At 41.8% G+C, this 20486-nt stretch overlaps 1 protein-coding gene across 1 annotated transcript in view; it reads left to right on the top strand.

Moving 5' to 3' along the window:
* The window catches only part of SKAP2 (src kinase associated phosphoprotein 2), a 109285-nt gene that overhangs the window by 20598 nt on the left and 68201 nt on the right, over positions 1 to 20486 (top strand). The window lies entirely within an intron of this gene.

The raw sequence follows: 20486 nt of genomic DNA, 5'->3' as shown, positions 1-20486 counted from the left end.
GAGCGAGTTCATAAAATATTAAATTAATTGTTCTTATGGTGTGTCTTCCCATTAATGTACTGACGTTTCTCGATCAAACAATTTTTGGTGCTTACATTTGAACAGTACTCCCTCCCAGTCCAAGTTCATTATATATCAAATTTTAATCATTCTTACATTTTTGAAGATAAGAACAAGTGAATGTTCTATGGGGATTATTGCATCATTGTTTGCAGCTATCTCTTTCTGCTAGTTGACAGTGTTGATAGATTACAATTTGCATGCACATAAAAGTGTATACTAATTAGTTGTTCCGAATTTTAGACTTGGAAGCGAGCAACTTTTTCTTCCTTTCTGTCATATGATGATCAAACTGTGTAGCTCTAACTCAATTGCTGTTTGAAAATAATGCTTCCCTGCAACATGCTACTCCACATTTTATGTTTTTCAGATTATTCCCTTTGGAAACATATATTGCTTTTATGAGGTATAAAATTATATCTATTGCAGAACAGGGATAAGTCAAATATGTGCATAAGTGATGAACATTCTAACAACTGATTCAGAAAACAGGATCTTCACATTTATAGAACTCTGCAAACGGAGTTCTCTTCTGCTGAATTCCACTTGCTCTACAGTAAAGGAAAAACGAGCAATAAAATAACCTTTAGCTTTTGACTACCCCTTTTATATTTGTTGGCAAAACAGATTCTATGCAATTTTTAGATAAATCTCTCCCCCCTCTCCCCCTGGCGTTAAACGGTGCAAAGACAGAAGTGGTTTATACCGTAACAAAATATGCAGCTGTGTTTTGCTGCCTATGGCTTACTGCACACTGGGCATAACGAAGAGGTTGCGAGAAGTGTTTTCTCCTTGCTAGTTTAAAAATGGACAACCGTTTTTGTTTGCGAAAGCGAATTCGGCGGTGCTGACGCTCAAGCATCAAGTGCCACCGTTATGAATGTGCGGGTTATCTGAGAAGCTTCCAACGTCGTTGCTGATTTTATTTATTTATTTTTGGATTTTTTTTTATGCCGTCTTTCAGTTAAAAAATTAAAATTTGGGGTGGTGTACATCACCATCCGAAGGTGAAGCAGACATTAAAAACAGCATTGGTTATTAAATGAAAAGTAAAGATGCAACACCCCCTTGGCTCCTTCCTCTCCTAGTTTGGGCAACCAATTGTGGAGTGGCTGTTTTAGTATTGGTTTCTGCTTAGGGTGGTGGGGTTTTTTGGGGGGGTTTTTGGAGAGAAACTACGGTAAGTGTAAGCGCTGATCAGTTTGTAATGCTAAGCGAGCTGCTCCATGGTTTGTTTACAACTGGGAGAGGATGTGTAGCAGGTGCATTTGAGCAGTGTGCACTAGCATGCTGCTCATTCAAGTTAAACCATAATTTCAGACTATGGTTTGTTGTGATATACAAACTAAGCAATTATGAATTTTGCTGTTGTTCCTTGGTTAAATATCAGATTTATCCTTCTCTGGTGCGGATCGTGCTCGCTTTGCTCTATGTCAGACATTTTGATATCTGCTCCGTAAGTTAAAATAAGCAAATCTGTATTTATCTCTACGCAGCCAGCAGATCTCGAAGGCTTCTGTGTACAGAGAAAGGAGTTACATTTAAGGTCAACTTCCACCAAATTGAGCCCATTGTTTCTCTTCAGACTTGTTTCAGTTGTTTGTGCTTTTGTTGGCATTCAGTGTTTTTAAATGCACAAACTTTGTTTCAGTATCTCCATGTGATTGTGCACACCTAAAATATTCATATTCAGAAATGGGTGTTAATATTGCAAGAACACTTATTGAGAAGAATGAAATCGCTATATGTCCCAGTAAACTGTTTTTCTCCATTTAAATGGAAACCACTACACTCAGTAATTATAGCACGCCTAAAGAATTAAAGCACCATTTTCAAGGTTTTTTAAACAAATAAATAAATCAACTTTTGATTTGACTTTGGGGTTTTGTCGAAAGATAATTGAGAATGTGTAGCAAAAATCTGCTTGCAGGACTGTAGGTACATTGTCGTATGGAAAAAAAATCCTGCTTTTTTGTCTGACCTTTGACTAACAGTGTGCATTAATTAGAAAGAAGGTAATTATTTTTAACAGTAACTACAGTATAACTAAGTTAGCCCAGGTCATCAAAAGGCCTTTTTGTCAAATCTGATGAAGTTGTTTTGTCCTTTCGGTTGTCGCCAAGTGTTCGGCATGAACTCGGGATCCAAACGTTGATCGATTATATAAGCTATAAACATGTGTTTGTTTTATTATGTCGATAAATTTCTGTACGGCTTGAAAATATCAACCCTCTGCCCCCTCCATATCTCTATATGTATTTAAAGTCTGCCTCCTCAAACCCACCCCCACTTTGTTTTCTAACAAATATCCCCCACCCCACCGTTTCCTTGGTTCAAAAGTTCATCCCATTCCCCAATGGCCACCTAATTTTCCAGTTATTCCCTCCAGCCATATGTGTTTGGGTTTCTTTTATGGTTTATTAGGTACTGTAGTAAAGTGGCATAAGTTATATCTTCTAATGAAATTCAAGCGCACTTCAGTGATGCTCTGTCTTGATTGCCGGCAGCAATTAAATTGCACGGGAGGAGAAGCGTGCAGAGTCCCAGACACCTTAGAGAAAGAGGTTTATTAAGACGAGGGGAAGGTGGAAAGAACTGCCAGGGAACAGGCCTCGGAATAAAGCAAGATGCAGAATTCTCGCCAGACACCCTGTTCCTGGCCGGCTTTTATTTTACTGGCTTGCAGCCTGATTGATAGCCAAATCATAACTTGCTATATGCTAACAGGCAGAGTTCACTGGTAGGTTATTGTGAACTGATAAAGGGTTAGATGGAGTTTTGATTTTCACACTGGAGCCGGCTGCACCAGATTAATGGAATTTCAATGAGAGGCTGGAGTAGTTGCCGCTTTGTCAGAAAAACGGATGGAGATTCTATAGTCATGCCTGCTCATTAATACCAGTTGTCTGAAAGGTGTGGTACTTCTCTATACAAAAGACTCCAGATAATTGATTTTTGAATAGGATTTTTTTTTTAAAAAAAACAACTTATTGACGACCGGGTTTCTTGCAAAACAAACGACAGGATCTTGTATAGTACAACAGTGTTGCACGTTCATTGTTTTTCTTAATACGTCTGTGGTGAGGAATAGACCTTGACTTGATAGTGCTATAACCATTCCTTTGATATACTTGGAAATCAGAAAACCTAAGGGGTGTGGTTTTATTTGCAATACATTGTTAGCATGGCTGTTTTCTTGAAAAGAGACGGGCTATTTTCCCTCCCTTCTCCCCCCCCCAAAAAAAATATTGAAATGCAAACACGTCTATAGATTTATAACCGGCAGGATCATTTAATGTTTAAGCAGGGAAAAACTGCCGCAGTTATACACGGCAAATTTTTCTCTTACATGCAAGCTGGTCTAAGCTCAACTCAGTCATATGTGTGCCAATGACTGCACAGAGAAATGCATGTATACACTACAGTTGCAACTATGTATGGGGCATCGAGTGGTATACAAATTTAATAAATAATAACAATAAGTAGTAGCAGGTTTCATGATTGTCGCACCCTTTCCTTCCTCCTTCCGCACTTTCAGGAATTGATGCTGAGTATAGCTATCTCCTTTATACAGTGGTACCTTGGGTTAAGTACTTAATTCGTTCTGGAGGTCCGTTCTTAACCTGAAACTGTTCTTAACCTGAAGCACCACTTTAGCTAATGGGGCCTCCTGCTGCTGCTGCTGCGCCGCCGGAGCCCGATTTCTGTTCTTATCCTTAAGCAAAGTTCTTAACCTGAAGCACTATTTCTGGGTTAGCGGGGTCTGTAACCTGAAGCGTATGTAACCTGAAGCGTATGTAACCCAAGGTACCACTGTATTGACTTTCTCCCCCGCACCTTGACTTAATCTGAGATGAGCCTCAGCTCCTCTAGAGCAGGCTTCCTCAGCCTTTGGCCCTTCAGATTTTTTGGACTACAATTCCCATCATTCCTGACCACTGGTCCTGTTAGCTAGGGATCATGGGAGTTGTAGGCGAAAACATCTGGAGGGCCGCAGGTTGGGGATGCCTGCCCTAGAGCAGTGTTCCCCAACCTTGGGCCTCCAGCTGTTTTTGGACTACAATTCCCATCATCCTTGACCACTGGTCTTGCTAGCAAGGGATGATGGGAGTTGTAGTCCAAAAAACAGCTGGAAGCCCAAGGTTGGGGAACACTGCTCTAGAGGATGTGGGACAAGCAGAAAGTGTGCTTTTTCTTACCATGTGCAGAGGGTTATAATATGAGTGAAGAGGAGCAGTGACTCAGAGTTCTCCTAGGGCAGTGTTTCCCAACCTTGGGCCTCCAGCTGTTTTTGGACTACAACTCCCATCATCCCTAGCTAGCAAGACCAGTGGTCAGGGATGATGGGAATTGTAGTTCAAAAACAGCTGGAGGCCCAAGGTTGGGAAACACTGTCCTAGGGTGCCAACTACCCTTACAATGGCACTGAGCTAATGGACAGCCACAGGTTCCCAGTCCTGTAGGAGTTGTAATCATAATAAAGCACAATTCAGGTTTAGGGCTGTGTTACATAGCACTGTGGAGGAAGGCGTACTGGGTTGATTCCTAGTTCACTATTTTCTCTATGGAACTTTTGACCCCTATTAGATTGTAACTTGTTTTCACGAACACTTTTCTGCCAACTTTTTTTCTTGCCATCAAGGATCTATACTGGCTTGCAGCCACCTTGCATTTATGACTTCTCCAGAGTTTTCCTTCTGCCTTGTATCACCAAGCTTCTAAGGGTAAAAACATGTTCCGTACCCTTTTGGCCATTGTTGGCCAAATCCTCCTTCTCATAGTCTGCTAAATTTTAAACTTCAGTTGTTTGAGACATCTTTCATTGCTTCTGAACCCTTCATTTGTATTTCACTTCGATGCATCACACTGCACTGCTTCTCGGTTTCCTTTGCAGTCCCTTTGCAAGGCCATCATGTTTCATTGCAAATAGTTGGCTATGGGCTTTATAGCAGCATGCGAGTGGTAGAACTTGCGACCAGCCTCGTCTGACATACTAAAAAATGTCTTAAAGCGAGTGATGTTTCAGGGAATCAGTGGTATTATCGTTGCTTGGCTTTTTGCTTTTTGCAAGAAGTTGGGAAAGAGACTCAAAAACAACACTGTGTATCATGTCTTGTTTCTTGGAAAAGTAATGGAGAAAGGGTGTCACACTTGTCTAGTGTTCCCTTTTCTGCTTCAGATCGTATTTCAGCCTTAATTGTGTAGGCCAGGGGTCTGCAACCTTTAAGACAAAAAGAGCCACTTGGACCCGTTTCCGAAGGGAAAAAAACAACTGGGAGCCGCAAAACCACTGCGATATTTAAAACAAATATATCTCTGGAGCCGCGATCTGACAGCGGGCGGGAAGGTGACGTTGGGACGGTGTGTGACTAACGCATGCACCGCCCCCATGCGACGTCACAGCCAGTACAGCGCCCGCCACAGTGGGGAGTGTCGGGGCGCACAATGCGCCTCCTCCCCTCGCTAGTATCCGCCCCGGAGCCGCAGCAAAGGTGTAAAAGAGCCACATGCGGCTCCGGAGCCGCGGGTTGCAGACCCCTGGTGTAGGCTTCTTGTGGGCATCCCATTGACATCCGACTGGCCATTGTGATAACAGAATGCTGGATCAGAGGGTCCAATGGCCTCATCCAGCAGAGCTGCTCTCATATTCTTATGAGAAGTTTAGGTAGTTTCAGCTGTGCAATGAAATAGCTTTCTGCATGCTGGGTCACTGTGTGTGGGGAACTTTTTCCAGCCTGAGGGCCTCATTCCATTACAGCTAAACTTCCAGGAGTCACGTATCAGTAGCACATGAGACCAAAACTAAAAGTGCGTATTCACTTGCTTTCATGGTCATCTGTTCATACACAGAGATTGCTGACATGCCCCTTTCTCTGCCATAGGAATTGGGATTTTTTAAAGCCTCCTATTGGAGTGGAGGAGAATCTTCATTCAGATTTTAGCGTTGTAGGAGGGTTAAACTGTGATCTCAACAATATCGTTCCCCCGTACGGCAATTATGCTTGAACAAGGTTCCCATTGACCCCAGTAGGATATTCACCCCCCCCTGCAATTGTCTTGCGAGGGATGGGAACAGGGGAGGCTACAGGACTTGTCTCCAAAGCCATAATGCAGAAGCGCTTGCCTTTAAACTTCCTTGCTTGCTTTTGAGTTTTCTCAGTGATTTCTTGCCAAACAACTCTGTGAGTAGAGCACAAAATGCAGCTCCACAGTGGACATATTTCCAATGCCTGTAGGAAGCTTTTCATGGCAGTGCTTAGAAATACATTTAACTAATCCCAATAATTGCCAGCTACCAAATTAGGAGATGCTGCATTGTCAATCACAAAAAAAACATTATATCTCATTCCATTCCATTTCCATTGGCGGTTAACTTGTCATCAGAATGGATGAGAACCTGTTCACCTAACCAGGTGCTTGATAGTTAGGAGAAAGAAGTTTCTAAAGTAATATTGGGGGGGGGGGAGGATGCAGAGAGTTGGTGATAATTGATTTACTCTATCACATCTAACTATTCATTGTTTTCATTACTACTTCCCTTGGGCAGTGATCACAGGATCAGGCTGCCAGTCTGTGGGCATAATTTTTCCAGTAATGCCATCTGGCTCATTGGCACTTGAAGATGTGATGGCTCCTTTGCTGTTGCAATGGACTTTGTCAAATGGCTAGGCAGTTGATTAGAGTTCTTCTGCTAGTGGCTGCTAATTTTCCTGTACTATTGATTTTAATTGGTAATTGTATGCACTTTTCATCCCACTTGTGGACACGTTGAGAATTCAGTACTGTACTGGAGACATTTTGGGAGGATATTATATTGTTTCCCTGTAGTTTGCTTCTAAGAAGTTCAGGTTCCACAATTATCCTGATGCTTCAGCAGAGAAATTAACCCTTCTGGAGTTATCTATACTGATAATGGAAACTATGCTTGATCATTCTGGAGAATACTTTTTATAGTCTATGTGTTCATTTTGCATCGGTAGACAGTGATGCTCCAGATACTGAAAATTTCTGTAATGGATGAGGGACATAACACTTAACTGCCATCAGCGTTAATCCTGATTTGTTAAGTTTCCTAAACATACAGTGAAACCGTGGTGTAGTTCTGACTGAGCTGAACATTGCTTTTAGAGGGCATGTACAGAAAGACATTAATGGGGCCTCCTGGTCACATTTCAAGCAAAGAAGTGGCGAAGTGGGAAAACTGCCTCCACTACGCTGCAGCAATGCACATATATAAGAAACAAAACGTAAGACAGAGAAAGGCTACAAGATCACAAAAGCAGCACAGAACAATACCTTTTAAAAAGGGTATTTTAAAGCAGCCGAAAAACAATAAGATAGGGAGAATTTGGGGGCAACACAAAGTTGGCCCTCTTTCTGGTAGTAGCTGTCTCCTACAGATAGTGGGGTACTTGCAGGAGATTGTCCATTGAAGACCTCAGTGTAGTTACACATGGTGCCCCAAATTTACCTGTGTGCATGTGCTCAAAAAGCAGGTAGCCTGTACCTCTAGAGCAGGCATAGGCAAACTCCGGCCCTCCAGATGTTTGGGACTACAATTCCCATCATCCCTAGCTAACAGGAGCAGTGGCCAGGGATGATGGGAACTGTAGTCTCAAACATCTGGAGTGCCGGAGTTTGCCTATGCCTGCTCTAGAGCCTGGCAACCTATGAAGGATTTCTGGCCCCTTGAGAAATAGACCAGCTCCCAAGAATGCAGAGGTTAGCCACCTGTGCCTTAGCTGGTGCACCCTCCCTTTAATATATATGCATTAGAATAGCTGTGGCCTGTTGGCTTTGCTAATAAAGTTCTGATTGATTGATATATGCATTAGATAATTTTCAAGAATTGGAATTATAAAGCACAATACAGCTTGCATGTACTATAAAAGTATAGTCTCTCTCTTTATTCAAATTCTTCATTGTTATTTCCTCTTTTAAAATTACGCCAGTATTGGGTGTGTGTGTGTGTTAATCCTGATATCTGTTTTATCAAAGCACTTAATGAAAGGGTAAGTTTCATTATAGGCTACACTTAACGCTCTTCCTTAAATCCTAAGCAACAGCTTTCATTCGGATATATTTTGTCACTGCGTGTATTTCCTTGCTGCAGTCGGTGAAGCACTCTGATTATGTGCAATATTTAATGGTAATTCTGCAGAGAGAGACTGCTGAAAAATCATACTTGAGAATTACACTCAAGACTTGGAAGAAGGGTTTCGCCTTCACTTTGTAGCTTGCCAAAGCTTAAAATGGACCAGGACGGTAAGTGAATTAAACTCGCATTCAGTAGCAGGGATGCAAAATTCATTATGAAGAAGGGATCCCATAAAAAATCCGCTAACCCGTACTCGGATATTTTATCCTAATAATTCTAGGTGCATTCAGCCTAATGACGGTACTGGGATCCAAACCTTTTCATGTGTCAATGGAAAGCAGCACTGTGTGGACCCAGCTTGTGTGTGGAGGGGTTGCTGATTCTCAATATGGTCCCATATGGCCACACCGGAGCAGCTTTTGGAGGGGCTGCAAGGGGAAAGGGAGCACATATATGCAACATTGTGCAAGGCTATTTGGATCCCAGCCCATGTGTTCAATTTGTGCACGTTAAAGTTTAGGCTGTTCAGCAAAAAACAACAACGTTCCTCTGTGGAAGGTTTATAATCAGCAAGTCGTGATTGGTTATACATCCTTTCTGAAATTGCATCATATCTTTTCAGCTGTAACTAAAACGTGCAGCTTAAATGTTTCCTCTAATCAATTGTATAGGATGCTGCCAGACCATTAAGATTTATGCCACCGTCCATTAAAAAAAAAGGAAAATCCACAGAAATGGTTTGTTTCACTCAAATGCGGAGATAGGAAATTCTGCCGCATTTTTCTTTAGAATCACGGGGAGCTCGGTGACCTTTTGTGGCAAATTATGTAGAAAGAAAATATTTATATTCATTTAAAATAACCTCCGTGAAGAAATAGTCTCATTACCCTGTTTGATCAATTTCTCGTAGCCTGAGCTGTAGCATGCTGCTGTTGCCATTGGGTGATGGAATACACTGAGAAGTGGCTAATGGTGATGATGCTCATCAGGACAGAGTTCAGCCAGCGGTCAGCAACAAATAATTCAAGACTGTTTCTAAGTTTGTGGCTGGTGGAATTTGCTTTTCGCCCCAAGCCAGCAGCAGTGCTGAGCTGGGCTATTTGATTACAAGGGGCATATTTGCCTCTTAGCAACTGCACATTTGCACAACCGACAGAACTATACTGTCTCCAATGGGTCTTTCTCTCCCCCCCCCGCCCCAAACCCTTTTTTTGTGATGGCGGAATAATGCTTTATTGTTTCCTGACAGGCAAACGATGCCTTAGTTGTTCCATAAGAGTCTACAACCAATTTTGTATTTGTCCTTTGTAGATTTCTAGTGGTTGCATTGTTGCTGGGAAAAAATGGTTGGGGTGAAGATGTTTGCAGACAGAGCGTTGAGGCCGTACGTTTCTAGCTGCCGAGTTTATAACGCGCTATGTTTTACCGGCAAAGTCAAAATGATGCATTCTCATCACAGTTTGAAACAGCTTTTCTCAGATATTAACCTTTCCCACTCAGAATAAGGCTTTTAATACCCATGTGTGTTATCTCGCGGAGCACTTCAGTTCTCTTTGACCATAATAATACTGCTTCTATGTGTTTTGTTATTATGGTAATATGTAAAGAATTTACAATTTCCACAGGAAATGGAGCCTCTGGGAAAAAAACGTGTCAGGAGATGAAAAGTATTTATAACCCAAATAGTTAAGGCACAACTGAGTGAAGAGGGTTTGGGAAAGATGCTTTGAGTTTTATGACCTCAAGAAGCCAGACCAGGAAATCGCACACTGGTTTTTATAGCTTTATGGCTTTCTTCACTCCTCAGCTGTGTTCTGACTTTCGGTGTATTCATAGTCAAATCTTTTGGAAGAATTTTCTTTTCGGCCACTGTGATTTTTCTTAATAATTCTATTATAACAGAACAAGGAGTGCATTGTCACATGGGGTGTATATTCATATTGTTGTGATATTTAAAACAGGATTGGTAAGGGAGAGATTATTACTTTTACTATAGGACTTGAATCTTTGATTTTAGATTTTAGTATTGAAAATTTAGGAATCTATAGAACACCCCCCAGTGTATTTTTAAAAAATGTTTAAGATTTCCAAAGTTAAAATAGTAAAGTAATTCTGTACATTACTATGGCTCTGCAATATCTGACAGGAGTTTCGCTTTACATGAAACCATTGTAAATATTATTATTTTGTTTATTTCTCCTCCTTCACCAGCAGCTCGCAGGGCAGATTACAATTTAAAATTCCATATTAAAAACAGTGAAAACAAATTGCAGCCACAGGAATAAAGACAGGATTAAATATATAAGAGTCCACTTAAAATACTAATTTATTGGAATTGTTGTCAGAGTACATCACTTTATGTGGCTAAAGAGGACTGGTGTATTTCCAAACCCCTTTGTAGGGCAACACAAACCCACCCACACACGGTATGGAGCCGATATAGTCTGCAATGCACGTATCTGGGAGTAAAACCCTATTGAACTCAATGGGACATGTCTGAGCAGGCATGTGTAGGATTATGCAGCTAGTCAGTTTTCTTTTTGCACGGTTGAAAGTTAGGCACATCTCACTAGCTTTACATGTCTTTCTGACATATATTTTAGCATTGATGTGAACTATTTCAGCTTTACTAATTTAACTAAAAAGAAAATGAGAACTGTCATGCTAGATTTTGAATACCGGTAAGAGATGCGTAGATCATAGCATTTTAATGGCATGCAAAATTATTTGCTAGTCAACAATGTGAAAGGTTTTTTTTTCCATCTTTGTTTATAGTTATAACAATGCAGTATTAAAACTGAAGTGCTATTACTGTATGCTGAAGTGCTTTATAAAATTAGCTGGTTGATTTTTTTTCTACCTCTTTGAAAGGAGCTTACATAGCATAATTCAGAGAAGCTTCCCCCGCCTCCCTGCTTCTCTGATTCACAAAAGAATTTTTCCTTTGAGGGGTTCCCACATATGCACTTGGGCACCAATTAGGCTTCGCTTTGTGGAATGTGGGTAGCTGTATGTGTTTTAGTGAGTTATTTCTTCAGAGTATTTCAATGCAACACAGTTAACACGATACTAATATTTTGAAGTGCTTCCTAGAATATAATGTGTGATCTAGATATATTATCATTGTGTTAACATCAAACGCAGCTGCCTCTTGGGTAGAACCTAGGAAGCCGTCGCAGTGGTACTGTGAACCCACGAGAACATTTTAAAGCCAGGAAATGAGGAATAGCCTATCTAATTAAAGTGACAAAGGGGTTTTTTTTGGCTAGGAAGATGTAATTAACCAACTTGGTATTTGGCCAAAATGCTGAGGTTAAATCCCCCAGTCTTGCTAATTAGACTTTTCAGTTTCATTAACAATCAGTAAAACTTGATTTTCTGAACAGCGACCTAAGCGCACTTTGTTCCATCTTGGAAATGCCTTTTGTATTGTTTTCAGGCTGCATAAGATAACCCACCTTGTCTTTTGCGAGCAAAAATGACTGAAGGTTTCAGATTTCAGTTGTTTGTTATGTTCTCTTCAGAGGACAGTTTCCCTGAACGAACAAGGATGATACATTGGCAGAATTGCATTAATGCACCATCTTTTCGATTATGAACCACATGTGGGAGGAAAAGGGGTGTGTGTACAGTTTCTGGGGCCTCAAACATCCTTCCTAGCACTGAATCGGGAACCACTTCTTGCACAATGTCAGTTTTGACAGTGCTGACTATCTGTGCCAGGGGAGCAAATCTTGGGCCTTTCTTCAGATATTTGAATAGTGTTGCTGTGAAAGAGGTGGCTGTCTGGGTAGGCATGCACAAACGTGTATACAGGTGTGTTCATGAGGCCCCTTGTCGTTTCCAGACCTTCAAAGGCAGAGCTTTCTAACACATATTTCATTCCATTTATTATGACAGCTTTAGTGAGATTAGCTCACCTTCCTCCTGCGTCCCCAAATGCCACCTGAAACAGAATAGCCACTGGGTTTATCTGGAGATGAGCAGAGAAGCTACTGGGTGACAGGGAGAGCAAAATGGAGGAAAGGATGGCTCCTCTGGGGAAGGCAGCCTTGCCTTGCCTGGAGATATAAAACGGAAACAGCATGGTGAACTCCTAGTAAGTTCAGTGGCTGTTGGAAACGTGTGTGTGTGTGTGTGTGTGTCTGTCTGTCTGTCTGTCTGTCTGTCTGTCTGTGTGTAAGGCATGCCCCTCTTTTGACCCCCCCCCCAGGGAAAAGTAATAAGAGAAAGTCTCTGGAGGAGCAGAATTGCTTTTTGACAGCATTTGACCAATCCTATCGCTCTGCCGTTTGGAAAATTCATTTTCTAAAATGGCAAGCTGCACCGTACTGCAGGTACCACCCCTCCTCCCGATTGATGGGCATGTCACTAGTTTATACAGTGGTGCCTCGCAAGACGAAATGAATTTGTTCCGCAAGTTTTGTTGTCTTGCGATTTTTTTCGTCTTGCGAAGCACGGTGTCGGGATAGTTTTGGTAAAGCTTAAAAAATCACCAAAGTTTTCAAAAACCTCAAAAAAGGCTACCACACCGCGTTCTATGAGTTGCTCCTCGAAGTCAAGTCACAACTGTATTAACGGCGTTAAGAAAAAGGAAACAAACTTGCAAGACGTTTCCGTCTTGCGAAGCAAGCCCATAGGGAAAATCGTCTTGCGAAGCAGCTCAAAAAACAAAAAACCCTTTCGTCTTGCGAGTTTTTTGTCTTGCGAGGCATACGTCTTGCGAGGTACCACTGTATAACACACAATAGAATTTTACAATTATGCTTACAAGTTAGTACTGGTTTTTTATCTTTTTTTTTAATTTTCAAGACTTTAATATGAAGTTAAAATAGCAAGCCATGAAAACACTTGAGTTGGGTGTTGAATTTCACCAAAGTAAGAAAAGGATATAAATGTCATAATAAATAATAAAATTCCACTTGACTGGGACAAGTTATAGTTCCTTATGCAAAAAGTCATTGTTCAATCCATCCAGGTAGGTGGACTGGTACGCCTATTGTAAACCTTTGCAATGCTCTTATATATTCCTTTGTGGTTATTTTTATGTCAGAAATCACTGTTCTGCTCTGTTCTGCTGACTTCCATTAATGCCATCTGGTTTTTATTTGCATTCAGGTCTCCTTCGAGGAAAGGCTTTTGGACCTTTTTTAGTTCGTATTTTTTAAAAAGTAAAATAAGGGAAAGCATAGTCAAAATTTTATGAAACAACGATTGCCGTGAAGAAAATGTTCGGTAAGAAATTGGAGCCTCTCACACAATGCTAGAATTCAGCGCCATTTAATGAAGTCAGTTGGCAGAAGGTTTAGAACTGAGAAAAGGAAGCACTTGTCACACAACACATAATTGACTTATGGCATTCATTACCACAATATGTGGTGATGGCCACTGGCTTAGATGACATCAAAAAGGGTTAGATACGTTCATGGAGGGTGGGTCTATCAACAGCTATTAGCTATGATAACTAAATGAAGACTCCATAAACGGAGGCACCATATTTCTGAATGCCAGATGCTGTGGACAAACAGGGAACTGCTATCATACTCACAATCATCTTGTTAGTTCCCAGAGGCCTCTGGCTGACTGTTGAAGACAGGATGATGTACTAGGTCAGCCTTGCTAACCTGGTGCCCTGCAGATGTCCGGGGCTGATGGGAGCTGCATTCCAAAACATCTGGACGGTGTGAGGTTGGAGAAGGCAGATTTGGGTGGATCTTGGTATCTCCTTCAGCAAAATCACATTATGTTCTCATGCGAATGGTGTTCGATAATGTTCATCCTAAGGAGCTCCCTTCTGTATTTTTGTAATTGTCATTAACCTTGAGGTTTTCACTTATTTTGTAACTTGTGATCCCTTTAAGCACTTCTGTACGTTTTGATGGCAACCGCCAAAGACTCTGAAGCTACTGAATGTGCTACTTCATATGAGGATGTGGCACTAGCTGTATATGGGGGAATCAGGAGCATCCAACAGCCCCAAATGGTAGTGGGATTCTTTATCAAACTGTGCCATGTTTGAAAGTAGTGCAACGCAGCAAAGTAGCAGTTTACATTACTGAATGCCCTCTGATGCTATGCTATGCCATGCCTTGTCCATGTTGGAGGGTGGGACTGGCTTTCCTTTCAACAGCCGTGGCCATATCTGCAGAAGGTTATTCATTTGTTTATTTGATTTATAGCCTACCTTTCCTCCATGGAGCTCAAGGTGGCACACATGCTTTGCACCCCTCCTATTTTATTCTCACAACAAATCCTATAAGGTAGGCCTACGATAAGAGCCAGTGACTGGCCCAAGGTCACTCAGTGAACTTCATATCCGAGTGGGGATTTGAACCCTTCTCTTCCAGGTCCTAGTCCAGCACTCTTGAACCGCTATACCGCAATGGCTCCTTGCCTTCTGTGTGTAAGTCTATGCACTTCCGATTTTTCAAATTTGGCACATCCCAATAGTAATTGAATGACACCTGGAACTGCATCATCTTTGGTATTTTAAATGAGAGTCCTTGCATCCCGAGCAAACCTATTTTTTTAATCACTGCAAAGTGAAAACGCCAAGCGTTAATCAAGTTGAATCGAGACCAGAGTGGAGTCATGATGCAGTTGGAGGTATTGGTGAATTGTGTGTGCGTGTGTGTCTGGGGGGGAGAAACACATTTTAATTTCAGCCTGCCTCAGAATCAGCAACTTTCATGTTTTTACATGAGCAGGCAGATGCTGGCAATGATGTAGCGCGGCACATACTAGCAGCAGGGCTCTCCCACTGCTGACAGGAGAAAACACCTCATCTTCTCTTTCATCTTAATCTGGACTTCTGCTTAATAGCTGCTCTGTTGTATTCGCAATGCTATGGGTGATGTGATGTGCACATGAAATTGCTACGTATGCTTGTTTTTCCTCAGTAGTTACAAGAAAGGAACAGTGTGGTGTTTGCAGGTAGGAGGAAAAAAGCAAGTAAACCTTAATGGACGGTGGAGCTCTTTATGCATTTCAGAGCAGGGCTGTTGTGCTCTGAAGCAAGGAACAACATTTGGGAACAGGGCACATGGGGCTTAGGTTTTCCACTGCACTGTGGTCAGATGCTAAACACCCTATGATGATGTGTCTGTTTGGATTCCCGGATAATCGGAAGAGCAGATGCAACAGAAGTGCTTTGAAGAAGCTTAACAATTGTCACTGTCCTCAGACCCTCCAAGTGTCCTTATTTTCCCGGGACAGTCCTGGATTTACATAAGCAGTCCCAGTTTCTGATTCGATCCCAGAATGTCCCGCTTTTCCTTAGGGCATCCCTGTTTACACTGGAGAAATGTTGGAGGGTATGGAGTTTTCCGACCCCTGAGCCGCCTGAAGGCAGTCCTGTACAGTGAAACCTCGGAAGCCGAACGCCTGTAAACTCAAACATTTCGGCTCCCGAATAATTGAAAACCAGAAGCGATTGTTCCGGTTTTCGAATGATTTTTGGAAGCCAAATGTCCGGCATGGCTTCCGATTGGCTGCGGGACGCTCCTGCAGCCAATCAGAAGCCGTGCCTTGGAAGTTCAGCGTTTTGGAAGTCGAATAGACTTCCGGAACGGATTCTGTTCCACTTCCAAGGTATGTCTATATAGGGAAGGTTTTTTAAATGTTTAATGTTTTATTCTGTTTTTATATATATTGGAAGCTGCCCACAGTGACTAGGGCAACCCAGTCAGATGGGCGGGGTATAAATAGTAAAAGTATTATTATTATTATTATTATTATTATTATTATTATTAATTTAGTATTATTGAATATTATTACTATTTTCATCAGATAAATGTTGGAGGCTATGTATCCTATGGTAAATGCATGGCACAGGCCTGGCAGTCTCTTTCTCTTCTAGAAACTCTAAACTAATATGCACGTTGATAGAGAAGAAACAGGAAATTTGGTCTTCAAGCCAGAAGTAATAGGAGTGATTTGGGCGCACTCTAGAGGCAGGAGGAAAGACTGAGCCAACTTGATACTGTTATTACTTCACAGTGCCATAATTGCCATTAGGATGAAATTGATTCCTTTTTGAGGGAAGGGAAAAAAAAGTGGGATAAACTTCTTTAAAACCCGCCACACATTTATCTTGTGAGATTATACTTTCATTCTGGTGATGAATGTTTGAATGGGAGAATTTGATGGAAACCTTTCAGTATTAAATTCTGAAATATGGAAAAATCCTACCAAACACTTCCAGATTGCCTTCTGTCTGTCTGCCTCGCAAAAGACCCTCAGTTAAATGGACCATCCTTAAATGGTGTCATTAGCTCAAATTGAAAAGACAGAGCCCGAAGCGAAATAATTTAATTGTCTTAAAAGCACTTCCTACTTTGGGTGCGAAGATCTCAAAGCACTTTTTGTCGCCAGGTAATTTATCTAAAAAAAAATTCTTCTTCGAATTCTCTGTCAGATTGCCGAAAAGTAATTTTCAGCTTTCATTAAAGTTTGAGGTTCTGAAATCTTTTCTCGATACCTACAAATTGTTGGGGAAAGTTTCCTCATGCTCCGCCCCCCCCCATGCTAAGTTTCTTCATGCTCCTGGTAGTGGCTGCCTTAGAAGAGGTGCTTTAAATGCCAAGGATTGCGGGTAAGATTCATGCCTGAAATGAACGTACCTATAGAGCACATGCTGTACATTCCAGGGGTCTGAGGTTTAACCTCTGGCCTCTCCAGTTCAAGCATCAGGAAGCAGTAAATGGGAAAGCCCTTTGCTCAGTAACCTGGAGACTGGGACCATATAACACCAGTCCTGAAAGACCTACATTGGCTCCCAGTACATTCCTGAGCACAATTCAAAGTGTTGGTATAGACCTTTAAAGCCCTAAACAACCTCAGCCCAGTATACCTGAAGGAGCGTCTCCACCCGCATGGTTCAGTCCAAACACCGAGGTCCAGCTCCAAGGGCCTTCTGGCGGTTCCCTCACTGCGAGAAAAGTGAGGTTACAGGGAACCAGGCAGAGGGCCTTCTAGGTAGTGGCGCCCACCCTGTGGAACGCCCTCCCATCAGATGTCAAGGAAATAAATAACTATCTGACTTTTAGAAGACTTTTTTATTCTGTTGGGAGCCGCCCAGAGTGGCTGGGGAAACCCAGCCAGATGGGTGGGGTATAAATTATAAATTATTATTATTATTATTGTTGTTGTTGTTGTTGTTGTTGTTGTTATTGTTATTATCTGACCCCTTCTTCCCTGGCAGGGAAGAGAGCGCCATTTTGGGATGTGCCATAGGTGCCAAAATGTCTTGGGTCAGCTGTTCCTGGAGAGTCCTTGCCAGTAAGTGTATGCCCAGGGAGTCACCAGCCTTTTTCAACCAAGGGGCACATTTTGAATTTCTAGAGAGTGATTGGGAGTGCCAGTCACAAAATGGCTGCCTTGCAGGGCATGGCATAACACAATAGAGAGTACGGTCATGATGAAGTTTTTTCCATAATTGTATTTTCATACCAGAAATGGCTTAACCTGTTGAATTGCTGCCTAGAAAGGAAGACAGAAGCAGCAAAAGTGCATTAAAGGGGAGGGGGACTACACTACACAACACACTAATCAATTAAGTGCAGCTCTGATTGACAGTGGAACGGTCTCCCTCGGGAGGTTGTGGACTCTCCTTCCTTGGAGGTTTATAAGCAGAGGTTGGATGGCCATCTGCCATGGATGCTTTAGTTGAGATTCCTGCACTGCAAGGGTTTGGATTAGATGACTCTTGGGGTCCCTTCCAACTCTACAGATCTCTGTGGGCCACAACTGGGTCACAGGCCAGTGGTTCTCCATATTTTGGGCTTTGGGTCCATGAATATATACCGTATTTTTTGCTCTATAAGACTCCCTTTTTCCCTCCTAAAAAGTAAGGGGAAATGTGTGTGCGTCTTATGGAGCGAATGCAGGCTGCACAGCTATCCCAGAAGCCAGAACAGCAAGAGGGATTGCTGCTTTCGCTGCGCAGCGATCCCTCTTGCTGTTCTGGCTTCTGAGATTCAGACTATTTTTTTTCTTGTTTTCCTCCTCCAAAAACTAGGTGCGTCTTGTGGTCTGGTGTGTCTTATAGAGTGAAAAATACGGGTATATGTGCTACTTCCTTTCTTGTAACTTCCGGTCTACCTTTACCCATGATATGCCTGGTTTATTTCTCTCTGAGCCCCTTCTAATGTCAACAAGGGGAAAATAAAGTGCTGCCACTTTCTACACTGCAGGGTTTGAGAAGGGACAGTGCTGTGGCTCCTTGTTGCACCATCATCCCTCCCCCTCCCTCAACAGTGGTGTTAGTCTGTTAAAAATCCTTGTCTGCAGTGCCAAAATCTGTGTTTGAATGTGATTATTCCATAACATTGTGGCCTGCTCTCACTCCAGCTCAGTACATTGGTTTTGAGCAGAAGGAAAGCTCAACCCTTACTGTCAGTGCAGTTACAGTTCTGTACAGTCATATCTTGGTTTTCAAACAGAATGCGTTCTGGAAGTCTATCTGACTTCCGAAATGTGCAGAAACCAAGGCGCGGCTTCCGATTGCGCAGGCATGCTGGAAACAATATTGATAAAACAATTTATGTGTGTTCTATTTTGACCAGAGATGATAGTGGGGCCATAACAATAAGTGTGTATACCACAAGCAATGACACATCAATGGTAACGCCTTCAACTCTCTCCAGAAAGCTGTTTGCCTCCACCTGTTGTTTGCTTCCAGAACAGTCTCTTCATTGATTACCATGGCTCTTAAAGTATCCATAACCGGTGTCCTGAATTTTGGTTTCACGAGGAGCTGTACGTTGTGATTCATTCAAAACTGAATTGATTCGTTTGGCGTAACTCAACTTTTTGCTAGTTGTCAAATATCACGTAACAGGAAATGAATAAGAACCATGGGTTTCAAATTGTTGGGTCATTGAGACCAGAGGCCTTTCTCCTGGGCATGGTCGGCCAATTGGTGCCAAAGAAGGATAGAACTTTCTTTATGTATGCCACAACAGCAGCAAGAATACTTATCGCAAAGTATTGGAAGACACAAGATCTACCCACCCTGGAAGAATGGCAGATGAAGGTGATGGACTATATGGAATTGGCAGAAATGACTGGCAGAATCCGAGACCAAGGAGAAGAGTCGGTGGAAGAAGATTGGAAAAAGTTTAAAGACTATTTACAGAAATATTGTAAAATTTATGAATGTTAGAATGATGTTGGATAGAAACTAAGTGGTTTATAGCTGTAATGTTATAAGGGAATATGAGAAAATGAACTATTAATAGGTAAAAATCCAATGCTAAAATATGTTAAGATTGAAGATCAGGATAATCAAAGAGAGGAGGGATTCGCTGAACCAACAAACTGAACTGGAATACAGAAAAGGGAGGCGTGAGGAGGTCCGGGAAATAAGCAAATGAAAGATAAGTTATAGAAAGATTGAATTGTTTTTAACTATTTTTATTTTGTTTTTTTCTTTTTTCTTTTTCTATTTTGTAATACTTTGAAAATCTTAATAAATATCTTAAAAAAAACAAAATCAAATTGTTGGGTCATTGTCACAATTCTCTTTATGTCTTCTAAAATGGAACCAGTAGTTGCTCCATATAAACCCAAGTGCATTCAACGGGAGATGCTATGAAAAGAATCCAGTATTTTTAACTCTGTAAATGTTGGGCCTGGTACCTTATACCGAGTCAAACCATTGAGTCCATTTGGCTCAGTATCATCCAGACTGATTGACAGTAGCTCTCCAGGGTTTCAATCAAAGTTCTCTACCATTCCTTTTTTGGATATAACAGGGATTGGACCTGATGCTCTACTACTGAGCTACAGCCCTTCTCCAGATCTGCAGCAAGTGATAACTAGCATTGCGGAAGTCATTTAGTCTTTAGTGTGGGTACTGATGCCTTGAGTTGGTTCTGGCAGACAGATTCTGGCCTGAATCGATGCATTCGTTGTAATCTTCATTTCTTTGGCTTTCAGATTTTAAAAAACGTAGTCAACTCCTGGGGGCAATGGGGGCTTTGGCCGCCACAATAAAATATCTGAAGGGGCTGAGCCCCCACAAAGATGATGGGAATTCCCAATCAGATAGTGTGTGTGCACTGCGTCATGTGATCAGTTATGTGGGGTAGGGCTTACCTGGGCCCCCACGATATTTAATTCAAGTTGGCACCTCTGACTTCTGCATTTGGCATTCATCCCCCTTGAGAATAGAAGTCCCAATGAGTAGATTTTTAAAGCTGATCCAATTATTTCCCCCCCGTCCCCACCTCCCCGGCATTATTTAGTTCTCCCAATAAACTGAACCATCCCAAGATCGGTTGGAAAGGTATCCAATTTTCTCCTCGTCACTGGTTCACTGCTGGGT

The sequence above is a fragment of the Podarcis liolepis genome (assembly GCF_965112155.1).
Source record: "Podarcis liolepis genome assembly, chromosome: 12".
Classification (NCBI taxonomy): domain Eukaryota; kingdom Metazoa; phylum Chordata; class Lepidosauria; order Squamata; family Lacertidae; genus Podarcis; species Podarcis liolepis.
This window is presented reverse-complemented; position numbering and strand designations above follow the sequence as displayed.